We start from the raw sequence: 16,159 nt of genomic DNA on the forward strand, positions 1-16,159 counted from the left end.
ATCAGCAATCTTCAATCTTCTTACACCATGGAGCAATCCGGTCTTCATTGGACAAGCATCCATCATCCATTCTTCTTCTTCCTCTTCGCCACATAAATCTGCCTTTAGGGGAGAGAGAGGGAGGAGAGAGAAAGACTAGATTTCTATCTCAGCATTCAGGCCACCATTTGACGGGTGAGAGGCGGCGATATGACCAGCAGGGAGAAGGAAGACAAGGCCAATGATTAGTTGGGTGGGTTGCTTGCAGCCCCCCATCACCCTCATCCTCCCACATGGCGTGATTTTTGGCCGTAGTCTTCTCTCCCTCTCTTCACATTTTTTTCCTTCTCTTTCATGCCACAATTTTTTGTGGCATAAAATGCCTCCCAAGACCCCAAGAGTCACTTACCATTTGGCCCAACTCATGTCCACCTTTTCAAATCTTGACCAATTCTTGGCCATTTCCCCGTCCGGACTCGGAATTGAGCTCTGAAAAATCGTGGGCGTCCGGCTCGACATCCCGCATTGGCTAGTAACTCTTGTGAACTTACACGATTGTCTGAAAAATTATGAAAAATCATTAAGTGTCGCTCGGGCGCCTTTAAAGCACTTTGGCGCTTAAAATCGTCCTAGATCAAGCCGCCGCCTTCGACGTCGAATATTTTTCCCTTGATATTCATAATTTTTAGCTATTTTTAAGCACTTCTTAGCACCAAAATTCTGCTCTTTTTGGCGACCATGGGATAGGGTGACTCAGCCCGTTGAATCCACAAACATATCTGCACATAAACAATCAAGGAAGCATCAAGCTGATACAAAACAAATATGCAATAAAACTCAGCACAATGCTTCCCCTACCCCTTGACAAAACCAAGGCATGACATCCACAAGGAGTACGCCTAGCATCATCTAATAGAAGATCCGAAGCGAGTCACTAACCAACTGCTCCAACACAGCCAAACTAAAAAGAACTGTCAAAGAGGTTACCCTAAGTGGTGGTCTGAACTACCTACCAACAGACATACTCGGGTATGTAAAAAGGAGGGAGCTGAGCGTAGTGACCCAAGGAGAACAGGGCATCGGCCTCAGGACCTGTCTCGGTACCCAAGAACCTACCAAGGCCTCGCAAGGCGACACTTAATCCTTTTCTGACGCTCACTTTTATTTTCGCTCCAACCTTCCTTAATTAATTTCTTTTTTCCAGCAAGAAGCCACCCCTAGGAAGACAAGGTATCGGCCCCGAGTCTGACTCGTCCCCAGGAACCTACCAGGCCTTCGCTAGGCGATGATCAACTGCTTATAGATTTTCCTTTCTTTTCTTTTCTATTTTGGCAGGGGTTAGAACCCCTTTTTACACACCTTTGTATCTATATTTATTAGCTTTAAGATATTCAGGGTTTCTTTCCCTTTATCATCATTATTTTCCTTCTGGTAGGCTTCTCTAACGGCCTCACAACTAACAAGAACTCCTAGAACGGCTAGCTAGCAGGCTAGCAGAACAGGGTCACTAAGACTCCCTTCTAAAATAGGTCTTTCTATGCCTGACAATGTCTTCATAGGAGGCAACGACTACTCAAACCTCCCTCAAACATACTAAACCGAAACCTCGGGACTTCATGCCTTGGATGCCGGTCCCCAACAAGAAACGAAAAACCCCTTTAACAAGTACACAAACCCTTATAGCACAACAACCACAGTACGCATAAAGGAGAGATATCACCTGGATAGGGCCACAAGAAGCTTCCACGCAACAAAAGGCTCCTTCCAAGCTCTTCTTCAAACCTGTCTAGCACAGAACTCAAACAAGAAACCATTAAACGCACCTGCACTAAACATACAACTAGCCCTCTTGGCCTAACGAAATAAAACACTTCACTACCAAACTGAATCGGCCCTCTTAGCCTAACGAAATAAAGCATTCAAAACCTCGCAACATCAGCCCTCTTGGCCTAATGAAATAAAACAAAGTAGCACCTACACATCCTTCCTTGAAATAGCATAGATATACAATCATAAGCTCCTTTCCAAGGAGGAAAAACAGGCTTGTAGCCCTAAACTAAATGCATGAGGTTATGACCCATCCCTCCTACATAGATAGCAAGAGGCGTACGCATAATATGATGTCTAATCAACCTATGGGTCCTAGATAATAATGGTAGATTGGTCTCGGCTACTCTTTGCATCACCCATATCAACCATCGTCTGCCATATAGTGCATGTTCTGATAACATCCCCCACAAGCGACCGAGTCCTATTTCATCATTGATCACAATATCCAAACTAGGACCACAATTAAAGAAGAAGTTTTCTTCATAAGCAAGATTTGCTAATGAATCCGCAAACTGATTCCAGTAACGTGGAATCAGCTGAAAAGACACTCTCTCAAACTCCTCAAGTAGGGTCATAGCAGTCCGATGATACATACAAAGGATGGGATTCCGCACTATGTACGTCCCATCTAGCTGATTCAGGATCAATTGGGAATCCTCTTTTACTAACAATCGATGAATACCACCTTGTTTGGCAATATATAGTCCCATAATCAAGGCTTTATATTCTACCATATTGTTAGTGAATCCTACCCCGAGATAAGCAGCTAACTTCATCGTCACTCTACATCGGGGATCTCGGATTACTACTCCCACACTTCCTTTTCTATTAGCGCCCCTGGACGCTCCGTCAAAATATAGTGTATACATCCACAATGGGTTTACACAGCCGGCCATCACAAACTCCTCTATTCGTAGTTATGATAATCAAAGTGTTATGCATCATTCAAATAATTTAGAACCCTAACCCTAGCCCCACCATATCAACACTTATCGAACAATTAGTAAACCTACCCACTAGTTTGATGATCCTTTGTTTAGAGAATCCAATGAATGGTATCCATTTTGGCTTAGCTAGCTTGGCATTAAAAAATGACCAGAACAAGGGCATTTACCATCTTATATCAATATTAGTAATATCTATAGAAGAGGCTCTTATGGCCTTGGCTAGCTCATTAATCATGGAGTTTTATAGGTTGATCAAAGTTAACATGAATCATATCCAAAGTGCCACCATCACCGAAATTGGTGCCCTTAGCAGACATCTCATTGGTAGAATTTTCACTATAACATATAGATCCAATATCAACGTTTAAAGCAATGGAGTTACTAATGGAAAAAAATACCCCCATCATCGCTATTCGTGTTGCTATTAGTGACACAACAAATCGGTTGCTATTTGCATCACTAGTAATGCATATATTGACAAAAATAGTGATACTAATAGCAACACAAATAGTGATGCGTATAGTAGTGTAAATAGTGACACTTGCAAAGTAAATCTTTTATGCAAATAGTGAGTCAATTCTATTTTTAGAATAGCAAAGGAGATATCTCCAAGGGTACAAAGGGAAAACATTTTGGATAGCAGGGCATGTAACCTCGCCACCCTTCTAGCTACATTGAACTCAATAGGGATACTCGTCAATAGTCGTAGACAGTGATGGTAGAAGACTTTAATCTCCCACACAAAAGTTCCGTCCTCTTGCTCAATCACCTTATATCCTTTGCTCCACCAAATGAGTTTCCCCTGATGGTATCTTTGCTCCAGATATGGGTGCTCCAAATAAGGGATTAACCGACCCATCAACCGTCTTTTAAGCTCTTTTCCGCAGGTCTCAGATCATTCCTAGCATGGACCTGCAATGCATTTTTTTTTTGTATTAGCAGACTTAGAAATAGTAAGGTTTAATCTTATTAAGATTAACCTTATTCTTAAACTCTACTCCCTGTAGATCAGCTAATAGGGCTGTAGACTTATTCTTCCCTAACCTGACGATTTTGTAGGATCCATCCCATTTAGGCTCCAATTTTCCTAGGAAAAGCTCCCTACGCGCATCATAATATAAAACCAGTTGTCCCTTCTTAAAGGTATACTTCTTCGCTTTTAGATCATGCAACTGTTTCATGCGACATTTAGCCACCTCTTGGTGTAACAAACTTTGGAACTTAATTTCATCTAGGTGTGCTAAGGTTGTAAATCGCTCTAATAGGGCGTCCTCATTACCCAAAGAATGGTTTACTACGAATCTAATGATCAGCAACTCAATTTCAAAGGGTAAAATGCACTCTTCACCATAAACTAGTTTGAACGACGTGTGGGCAGTGGCTCGCTTGAACGTGGTATTATATGCCCATATTGCCACATATAGCTTCTTATCTCAGTCGCATTTCTTTTCAGACACGACTTTTGATAGGATACCCACAAGCTACTTGTTGGTACTTTCAACCTTCCCATTCGCCTGCGGATTATAAGGAGTCGTTTTGTTGTGCTTGATCTGCCAAGCCTCTGTCAAGCTTTTGATCACCTTATTCAGGAAATGGGTTCCGCGGTCCGACACTAATTCTTTCGGCAGACCAAAACGGCATATTATCTACTCTAAAAGGAAACTAGCAGTTTCTTTAGCATCATCTTTCCTTGTTGCACGTGCTTCTGACCACTTTGTGAAGTAGTGAGTTGCTACAATAATATACCTCTTTTGCGCAATCGACAACGGAGTAATAGGACTCACAAAGTCTATTCCCCAATTCTCAAATGGAAGTATTGTCATAATAGGGGTGAGTGGTCTTTTCCTATTCTCTCGACTATCATGTCATTGACAAATATCGCATCTCTTAACATATGCAAATGCATCCTGGAAGATGGAAGGCCACCAATAACCTGCTCTTAATGCCTTTTGTGCTGTAAGCCGTCTAGCAAAATGGCCTCCGCAAGCAGAATCATGGCACTCTTCCAAAATGAATGGCACCTCGTCAGGCATCATACATCACGATAGATGTCATTAACCCCTTGCCGATATAATGTACATGCGATCAAGGCAAACTTTAATGCCTGCTGCTTAATTTTCATTCTCTCAGCTTTAGATAATTCGGATCTAGCCTCTCCCATCGATAAATAATGTGTTATTGCAGCATACCAGGAGGGAATAGATGTCGTATCTATTTTAAATAACAACTCCATGCCACTACCTTCAGCCCCACAGATTCTTTCGGCTCCCCGAAGTCCACAAGACATTCCACAATGCCCTGTAACCTTGGTGGCTTACTCCTAATTTCATAATCAAACTCCTGCAAAGTGATTAACCACTTCACTAGACGATCAGGCGGCTGCAGCTTATTTATCAATAATCGAAGCCCCTCCGCCTTCGTATAAAGCACGACTTTCTCATACAGAACATAATGCCTGAATTTATTGGTCCCAAAGACCATCGCTAGACACAACTTCTCCATGTAGGTATAATTGATCTCTGAAATGTCCAATTTCCAACTAGCAAAGGCTATCGGATGATACCACTTTTCTTCCCAAATTTGGGCTAAACAACAACAGCTGATACTATACATGGTGGCTGCTGAAAATATATAGAACACCTCACCTCTTCTAGGTGCTTTCAAAAGAGGTGCTTTTACTAGTTCCTGGTTCATATCCTCAAATGCTATCTTACAAGGGTCACTCCATACAAACAAACAGCTAAAGGACAATAGATTTGTAAGCGGCAACGTTCTTTCTGCCAAGGCATTTATAAATCTACGGTAATAACCAACAGAAGACAGAAAGTTATGAACTACTTTCGGAGTGCGTGGTGGACCCATGGCAACTATGACTTTGATCTTCTCGAGATCTGTCGCAATTCCTAACGAACTGACCACATGGCCCAGCAATAGCCCATAAGGTACACCAAAAACACACTTCCGTGGGTTTAGGGCGATGCAAAATTGTCTGCAGCGCTCAAAGCATTTTCTTAAAATGATCAACTGCCTTTCTCTCACGGTGGCGGCCCCTAATTCATCAATAAACACCTTCAACTCTTCAGGGGATGTGTCATCGAATGCCTTATCTGCTGTTCGTTGCCACGAACAAGGCGCATTGCATAAACCAAAGGCCATCACATGGTATGCAAAAGTACCAAAGACAGTAATAAAAGTCGTTTTCAACTTGTTCTCTTCTACAATTGCCATCTGGTTGTATCCTGCAAAGCAATCCATAAACGAATATATCTCCCTACCCGCTAATTGATCCAAAATCTGGTCAATAAATGGCAACGGGTAGTAGTCCTTAACTGTCTGCTTATTCAGCTCCCTAAAATCCACACATAATAGGATTTGATTATTCCTCTTCTTTCTGATCACAACTGGCGAACACCATTCCGTGTGTTGCACAGGAAAAATCAAACCCGCTTTCCGAAGCTTTTGTAACTCTTCAAATAGCCCGTCCCTCAATTCAAAAGGCATACGCCTTACTTTCTGTCGTACAGGGCGACTGCCCTCCTTCAACGGAATTGTATGGATGGCAAGACTAGGAGGAATGCCTCTCAGCTCATCATAACTCCAGGCAAAGATATCGCGGAATTCCTGAATCAAGGACACATAGTCCTCTCTTTCTACTGTACTGAGCATAGAACCTAATTTGATTGGTCGTGACTCATCAGGCGTACCAAGGTCTAGCTCGATAACATCTGCATCTCTTATACGATCTTGGGCCTCTATCGGCTCGTTCAAAGTGATCTGATAGATGTCTTCCGTGGTGGATCCCTCTTTGGACTCATCACTCGATGATGTGTCACTGGCAGATAAATCTTCTAATGTCTCCGATTCTGTAGAAGATAGAGGAGCTCTCTCACTCTGCGGGGACTCAGGATAAGCATCAACCACCACGTGTTGCGCACCTCTACCGAATATCAGCCGACCGACAGGTATATCCACTTGGCAGTCTGCTTGCAAGATCCAAGGTCATCCAAGTAATACTTGGTAACTTGGACGCCCTGCAAAATGAATCACCCTAAAGTCCAACAGGCATTCCACATTTGCAACAGTGACATGGACCTTAGTAATGCAGCCTTCTCGCTGCCTCAAACTATCATCTGCCATTCTGAGAATTGTGGAGGCATCTTTCTGGATTGCAAGACCCAACCTTTCCATTAGTTCAGAACTCATAATGTTAATAGATGATCCCTGTCGACAATGGCATAATCTACTAATATCCCATCGACATAGGCTACAACCCTTGGGCGATGCTTCTCAGCATGCTCGAACCAATCATCACCAACTCGTGCAATACCCAAAGGTTCTACGATATACCCGGTACGCAAGATCTTTCTAAATTCCTTGCATACTCCTAGGGAAAGCTTAATAAGCTGCAAAAGATTCACATCCGGCTTGACTTAGCAAAGAGAGCTCGCCAAATCGAATTCATGATAGTTCGATAGAGTTCGCTTTTCACGCCAAACCATCTGCTCTTTAGGTCGCTAAACTGGCTTCATTGCCTCTTTTTTAACTTTCACCTTCTTCCTTGGTGGTTCCTTATCCTTCTTAACATCGGCTTTACTCTCCACGGGCTTCAGAGGTCCCCCTTCCATGGCAGGATCCAGAACTTGCGTTCCTTTATCGCCCTGTTTAGGGTTTTCGTCGACAGACTTATCCTTGCCGGCCTCTCTACCCTTTTGACCTCTTGTAAGGATAGCTCCCAGATTAGAGGTTTCAGCATCATTAACACGCACAGCCTCAATCAAACTAACCCCACTACCACTAGGTAGCTCCTCCACTGTAGTCTTTGGTCGTTGGAGTATTTGTTTAGGCCCGACTTCTCGCTGGGAATCATTTCCTTGCGCACGATGATTAACAGGCCCTGGTTGCCGACTACCTCGCTGGAGGGAACTAATCTTAATCCAGCAAGTGGCTGCTAAATGGCCGGATTTTCCACAAATGTCGCACTTGACATTTGGGCAATTTCTTGGATAATGTTGCCCACCACACCATTTGTAGCTAAACCTCGAAGGTGCACCCTCATCTGGGTATCTACTTCCTATCAAATTTTGTTGTTTTTTAAGAAAGCTGACATCAATGGCTATTTGTTGATACTGCTCCGTAATCATGTCGGTATAATGCTTCATCATGTCCTTAACCTCGCCAAGAACATTGGAAGGGCTCGACTCGTAGCCTTGATCATTACCTTGTCGTTCCATCGGCCTAACAATTCGATTAGGCACTGGTTGTTGAGCCACAGGCATGGTATTAGAATTAACTGCCTGGCCTCCACCATTTGGAGCCATTTGATTGCTCGTAGGCATCGACATGCTAGGGGGAGCTGGTAATAAAGGCACATTCTGCATCATGTTCCCTCTCCCACTAGGATTAGCCATCGCTATCCCTTGGCTACCACTGCCATTGGTCGTCGCCATATTGTTTCCCAATGCTAGACCCATATTCGAATTGCCTCGAGAAGCATAGGCTGCTTGTAGTCGGGATTCCACCTCTTGTGCTCGTGTAATGGTAGTATCTATATCCCCCAAGGGGACACTACTCAACTGCAATTGGATATTAAAGTCCAAACCATGTAGGAAATATTGCAATTGGGCAGCTGCGGGGATAAGAATAGAGGTGTCCAACTTACGGAAAACCTCTTTTATTTTCTTCACATAAGCACGAATATCCTCGTGTGGTTCTTGTGGGTTACGTTGAGTACACGCAACCAATATTGCCCACCCCGTTCATGGGCAAACTCCCTTCAAAAAGCTCCATGAAATGAATCAATATTCAATATGGTTCCGGCTTCTAAACCATGATACCATATGGCAACTCTTCCTTTGAGAGTCATGTTGAAGAACATCATTAAATGTCCTTCTTCTTAGATGCGACAGTTAAACATCAGCTTTTGGAATTCCCTGATATGGAGTTCCGCATCTTCCTCAACTAGCCCATTAAAAATGGGCAGCGGGTAACATAGAACTGGCAAATCCGTCGTTCCTGCAGGAATTGCAATAGGCTGCGCCATGAGGGAAATTGGATTTGCACTAGGAATAGGGGACAGTGGGGTTGCACCTCCCGCACTTGATGTAGACTGGCTTATGGAAGAAAGGGGAGAACTAGGGCTTCCACCTTCTCCTAACTTACTGCTTGTGGCACCAAGACCACTAGATCCACCCCCTTGTAAGGGTTCAGCACCACTACGCTTAGGGGAATATCTCCTAAATATTTTAGCACGTCGCCTAGCTCTTTCGTCTCTCTCTTGCTTTTGGATTTCTGCTAGATGATGCTTATCGATAAATAACAAATCAATCTCCGTATCCTTTGGCATAAACTGCTAATTGGTCCCTAGACAACCAGGATTCGAGGACTGCCATTTCTAAGCGGATCCTGGCAGATGCACCACTGATGGGACCTAAAACGGGTCAACACTGGCTCGTGCACTAGCCGGACCTCTATCATGCACTCAACAACCCCACGGCCTCGCGGCCAAGAGCGTGGATGACACATACATCATACATTGCCTTCCTAAACATCTTGCGTTTGTATCACGTCTCGTGGTCCAACTCTAACCCAATTAACACTCCTCAAAGGGAGATCCCAAAGTACATTGCTAAATAGCGCGAAGTACAAACATAGGAGGTCCTCCCACGGCTGATTGCCGCTACCTCACTGCAACTCTCCTACACCTTGGGGATTGGCCCCTCGATGCGTCGCTAAACATATATAACACATACGAACACAAACTTCTCTCTTTTATGATTCGCGTATTTCCAGGAGATATACCATGCATCCTCACTTTCTTTCCCCTAGACCCAACGCCTAGCCTACAGCTTGGACAACGTTACTCACTCAACGTTGGTCATATTCCTCTAGAAAGCAATTGCCATGCATCCAGGAGGTATTGTCTGATACTTTTTAAATTTCATGCTTCATGCAAATTGTGAATGTCCATGTGCTCAAACAATTAAGAAAATCAGCATTGGTACACATGTAGAATCCATTTCTTTCAATGGATTTCTCTATCACTCGTATGCGGCGTTGCATGAATCTAGCACCGAGAAACCCTCGTGTTACTAGGTCCTTAATTTTTAAATATCGTCCAATCTATATGGTATGCATAAAAAACCAGCAAGCTTTTCATAATTTCATTCAGCATTTACACGCTTTTTATATACTCCAACCCCTCACCCGTTTAGGTTGTGCATATTGCATGGGTTTAGGGTTCATTTTCGACATTTTTATTGCATAAAAGCCATAAAAACCCACTAAAACAAAGAGGTAGGGCTAAACTGAGGCTAAACCTCATACTTCAGACCCCCCATACATCCACAAATATGGTTCTTATTTTTTCTTAATTTTCGACACTCAAAATCCATTTTTCCCTAGTTTTTCATTATTTTTCCTATTTTTCTTGTATTTCTTTGCAATAATTAATGACTGAAAATACAAAATGAGTTGTGGGCTGTGGCCCTTAGGTTCATTTGTAGCAAAAAGACAAGTTTAGTTGGTGTGTCGTATGATATTTTCCATTAATATCTCAAAAACACCCAAATTTTCCATATTTTGCATATTTATAGGTTTTTCACTACTAATTTCATCCACAACACTTATGATTTTCTAATTTTTTGAGCATAAACAGTTGAAAGACATTGAAAACAACATTATAATGCATAATCATCTCATGGAAACAAGAAGTCATGAAGTAAATTGCATAAAAACACTATTTTCCTTTGTAAAAATGAGATTACCGTTCTTTGCGGGTTGCGGGTTTTTATTTGCCATATCTCGGGACTGATTTCCAGCCACCATTAATGCTCAGGACAGTCCACAATTAGCAATCTTCAATCTTCTTACACCATGGAGCAATCCGGTCTTCATTGGACAAGCATCCATCATCCATTCTTCTTCTTCTTCTTCACCACATGAATCTGTCTTTAGGGGAGAGAGAGGGAGGAGAGAGAAAGACTAGATTTCTATCTCAGCATTCAGGCCACCATTTGACGGGTGAGAGGCGGCGATATGACTAGCATGGAGAAGAAAGACAAGGCCAATGATTAGTTGGGTTGATTGCTTGCAGCCCCTTTTCGGGCGTAGTCTTCTCTCCCTCTCTTCACGTTTTTTTCCTTCTCTTTCATGCCACAATTTTTTGTGGTATAAAATGCCTCCCAAGACCCCAAGGGTCACTTACCATTTGGCCCAACTCATGTCCACCTTTTTAAATCTTGACCAATTCTTAGCCATTTTCCTGTACGGACTCGGAATTGAGCTCTGAAAAATCCTAGGCGTCTGGCTCAGCATCCCGCATTGGCCAGTAACTCTTTTCAACCCACACGACTGTCTGAAAAATTATAAAAAATCAACAAGTGTTGCTCGGGTGCCTAAAAAGCACTTTGGCGCTTAAAATCATCCTAGATCGAGCCATTGCCTTCGACGTCGAATATTTTTTCCTTGATATTCATAATTTTTGGCTATTTTTAAGCACTTCTCGGCACCAAAATTCCACTCTCACGACTCATGCATGATATCCTATGTAGTTAAACTTGTAGAAACAAGTGAGTTAATGATGACATATATTTGATTAAGGGTAAGAATGAATAAAATAGAGTACGCAACTACCTGAACACTCTCCATAGCCTGGAAAGTCATGCATGGTCCACAACAACATGAAAGTGAAATCTCTAGAGGACAATGATGCACTCAAATCTTGCACCTCAATACCTCTCCATAGCAATTCTAGCTCCTCGATCAAAGGCTCTAAGTAAATGTCCATGTTTTTTACTTTGTGTTTTCTAGGAATCAAAAGTGACAACATTACATGTTCTTTTTTTATTGCCATGGATGGAGGGATATTATAGTTCACCAATACCACTGGCCATGCACTATATAAGGTGCTTTTGATACCAAATGGATTTATTCCATCTAATCCTAGAACAAATCTCAAATTTTTGGGCTCTTCTTTGAAAGTAGGCCACAAATTGTCTACGTGTTGCCAAGCTGGTGTGTCTGAAGGAATTTTCCAGTTTCCATCACTTGAATGGTGACTAGCATGCCATAACATGAGTCTCGCAATAGATTCACACTTAAACATAAGTTGAATACGTGGAATAATAGGAAAATGTCGCAAAACCTTACGAGGCACATCCATTGATTTCATCTCCTAGTTGTATGTTGGTTCACCACAAATAGGACACTTTCATGTAGATGCATGATCCCCATGTAACGTGTCCACCTGCCTCCTTGCAGGACACGTCTTAGCAGCCCATCGAAAAGAGGGTCTAGAAAGCTCCACCTGGCACTTCGATGGAATGTTACGGGGTTTGCAATCTAGGTCTTTCCGAGTCTGTCATGTAGCGGAAGTATTCTGGCCATTCCCACTTAGGACTGACTTGAATTAGGGTTTTCCCTAATGGTCACTTTCTTAAAATGGCAGCTAGCGTCAAACCCACGAAAACTACTTTACGCAAAAACGTCAGGGTCGAAGCGGATTCATGCTGCACTTGGTTCAAGGAGAATGGGAAACGAGAGGGATGCAAGGCTCAACCTCTCTGCCCATAAGACATAGTTCCATTCTGTTCCCCTAAAACATTATAAATCGGGATTCTAGTAACGTAAACCTTAGGTTAGCACCCTTGCTATTCATTTCCTTCGAGAAGAGCTCCTAGCTGTCCATTTCGATTGAGAAAAGTTCTCGGCCAACCGAGACCACCCATCCTGTAGGACGGACCCATGGCCACATCCACCACACTTTTCTCAAGGTTGCTTTAGTTGTCTAATTACCTATCACATTTAATTGGACATGCATCAAGAAGCTTCATTAATTAGCCAGTTAGACACTGGTTCCTTCACGTAATCTTAGCACTTGACATAGAAAAACAATCTCAAACAAGTTTCTTTTCAACAAGTTATCTTATTTATCTTTGGAATACATCCATAAAGTCCAGCCCACAGGGTAATCCATAATCCATCCGAAGGCTATTCATAATCTGCCCAAAAGGCTATCTAGCAATCCACAGGGATTATTAATTTAAGATTCTGTCCATAGACTAGTATGCGGGCCTTGAGATCCAATCCCGAGTCACGTTGGCCTCTTGTGTAGGGCCCAGAAGGCAAGGGATTTACGGCCAGAGTCCCCCTGGAACCCAAGCGTCCTTCTGCTCTAAGTAGCGCTCAGCGGAGAGACCTCACGTGGCGGGTTTGGTCCACGTTCCCGGTGCGGCTAACAACCCCCTTAGTTAGGGTTAGGCAGAAAGTCGGGGGTAACTGAAGCTGCCTCTCCCTTCAGGCCTTCAACCTGAAGCATTAAATATCTTTCCATCCTTTAGTTCCTTGAGCAAGTAATGCAAACAGTGCTCCTAAACTGTTACAAGCATAATCAATTCCAATGGTCATTTATTTGGCCAACTGTTAAGGAGTGAATCCTTCTCTCCAAATGCCTCCAACATTCTCTCTAGGATCAATTGCAACTGGCAAGATCCCCCAAGGCTTTGTTTGTTCACCCTTTTGTCCTTGGGTTAGGGCTATACCATGTTGACCCAAATTAACCAATACATTAGATTTCATGAATTAACAGTAAATCCTGGCGACCATGTCGCTCCAAATTGTTGATTGATCCTTTGTTTCCAAGAAAATACCTAACTTCCCTTAACTTGGAAATTTTTCCCAAGAAAGGTGATGTAACAGGATGACTACTCATCCCCTTGCAAGTTAAACTTGCGCAGGAACTTGCCAACCTCATTCCAAGGAATGGCAAAACTCTCTTGTGATCAAACCACAAGGCCATGCGACGTTGCAACTTGTTGCACAAGTGTCGCATCTATTCCAAGGGAACATTCCACCCATTGAACGACGTTTTCTAGTCAAGGAATTACGATTAGACAAGAAGCATGGTTTAGGGTGTTTTTTTACCCAACACAATCCTAAATGCACTAGGCCTACAACAATTGATCCTTAGGGTAGAAACCATAGATTGTATTTGCATGAGCATCCAATTGACCCAACATTGCGTGAATGTGGGTAGGTCCTTTGGGTATGAGGGTTTTGACTTGGCAACAAGTGCGAAACTAGGCCAAATCCTTAACGTGCTAAACCCTAGTTAGCACTTGGGGTATTTATCGTATCGATTGAACCATGCCTAAACGAATCCCTTGCGGGTTAGGTGATTTAGATAATTCGATCTACTTGTCTTGCAACAAGGACGAACCATTCCTAGAGACGTTAACTTGATCTAAAGGAGAAAACTAGTTGCAACATGTAAACATGCGATTCATTGCTTCTATGTACCACTAGATTTGCAATAACCCTATCCTTCCTTGTTAAAATCAAAAGGCATGATAAATTGAAGGATAACTTACATAGGACCTGCTAGGATCTACATTCAAGAATCATGCCTGCAACTCTTTTCCTAAGCTTTAGAATTTCATGCTTTAATAAACTATCCAACCTTTCCCTAAATACAACTCTTGATGAATGAATTTTTGCGTACGACGAATGTACAACATGTAATCCTTTCCTAACTACAACGTAGTTAAATGAAATTCATGGCAATTAAGGCTAGAGTTAACCTATTCCATGCAAGCTCATAGAATCATTTCCATGCTCTACTATTTCCTACGGGTGTTAACGACCTTTCCCTAATGAATCATTATAATGAAGATATTGCCTAAAAAATGCAACATACGCCTAATCTTTCCATGTCTAGTCAAATGTGCACTTTAATAATTTCAACCTTATAATGACATGCAATAGGTGTTCTAGGCTCATCACTTTGAAATGCATGACAAGGCAACATACTATTAAGGCTGTAAGATGGATAGACAATTTGCATTCATCACATTGAAAACACCAATTTTCCCAATTGCATTTAACTAGGCTAGGTGAATTTGAACATGCATAGGTGCTTCCTAATCCATGAAGTTATCGTGCTTAATGCATTAGTTTTGCGTGGAATCAAAATAGTAAAAAACCTGGATTTGTGGGCTTGGGGAGATGTCCACATGAATGCTAGGAGAAGAACCTCCCGTGCAGGCGCGCCTTGCGACTTCTTAGGGGCCATCGTAGGCGAGATTATGGACTTCCGGTTTGCCTTTACCCTTACGCGATCGGTGAATCTCCTTAGCCTTGGTAAGAAGCCTCAAGATCTTTCCCTTCTCCCTCGTACGCAGGAAATCCCTTCACTGAGATGCGGATCCTTGAGAATACCGGGGCTTGCAGGATTTGGGCTTATGGGAGGACTTGTGGGAAAAAAACTTATGGGATTTGGGGCTTTACGGGAACTTGCGGGAATGGAGCTTTGCGAGGGCTTGTGGAAATTGGGATTTTCACGAGCAGGCTTGTGGGATTTGGGGCTTCTATGAGCCCGATTTAAAAACTCGGGGAGGTGCGTAGGAACAAGCCAAGCCTTATTCTCTAGAAGCTTCTTAAAGAAGCTTCTAATTTTCCCAGGGACCACGTGGAAGGCCCAATTATTGGAAAAAAAAGAGGATTGATGAGGGGGAGATGGCAGCGAATGATGGCGCTGCTGGCGAGGAGCAAGGCGGCAATCGGCGTAGGGCGGAGCAGGGTGGCAGCTCCGGCGGCTACAGCACGGCAGTGGCATCACGACGGCTCCCTCTTTCCTCCCTCTTTCCTCCCTTTGTGCAGCATGGAATCATCCTCTACTTCTTCCTCCCTCCCCCACTAAGGGGGGGTTCTTATATAGGTTTAAGGGGGTTGGAGAGAGAAGCTCCCCACATGGCCTCTGCATGGCTTCCCCCCCCCCATGCAGCCAACAACTCCACCTAGCCCATCCCTCCCCACACTCCCTCTCCTCCAGCCATGCATCGGCTGGGGGGAAAGGGATAAAAATAAAATTTTTTGCATTAATATTATTCATTCTTCCCCTCTCAAGAGGGTGTTTCCCCGCGGTTATGCGGATTTGAACCCCCGGGCTCGATTTGCCAATACGAAGGTCCCGTTTTCACGCATGCGGGTTACAGATTAAACTGTCAACAATTACAATGCGGAAGATAACCTTGCACAATTACAATGCGGAAGATAACCTTGCATGGGGATTACGCGACGTGCGGGGAGTCAAGTTTGGTAATATTTCAAGCAAAAATATTACACCCCATGAAACAAGATGCAATCATTAATACATGCATGGATTTTAATGTAATCGAGACCTCCAAGAGATGTCAAGAAACACCTTGCTTGCTCCCTTCTAGTTGGTAATTTATTTCCATTTGGAAGTATTTGTGACAATAACCTGCATATATTGTGGAAATAGAGTTAACAAACCGCAAATTTGTCTAGAAGCATTTATGAATTAATATCAAATGATACATACTTCAATAATGCATTCAAGCTAGCATTACTCCATCCATAAATGGTTTGTAAGTTCAGTATCTCGA

General features: G+C 42.9%; 1 pseudogene across 1 annotated transcript in view; it reads right to left on the reverse strand.

Annotated features, from left to right (window-relative positions):
* The window catches only part of LOC148034033 (uridine 5'-monophosphate synthase-like), a 30,758-nt pseudogene extending 15,392 nt beyond the window's left edge, over positions 1-15,366 (reverse strand). The window contains exon 1 of the transcript XR_015691266.1: positions 15,049-15,366. The product of XR_015691266.1 is annotated as a uridine 5'-monophosphate synthase-like (transcript). The remainder of the gene's footprint in view (positions 1-15,048) is intronic.
* Positions 15,367-16,159: the final 793 nt, after the last annotated feature.

The sequence above is a fragment of the Lygodium microphyllum genome, chromosome 7, assembly GCF_053477565.2.
Source record: "Lygodium microphyllum isolate KBCC chromosome 7, Lygodium_microphyllum_v1.1.10, whole genome shotgun sequence".
NCBI lineage: Eukaryota > Viridiplantae > Streptophyta > Polypodiopsida > Schizaeales > Lygodiaceae > Lygodium > Lygodium microphyllum.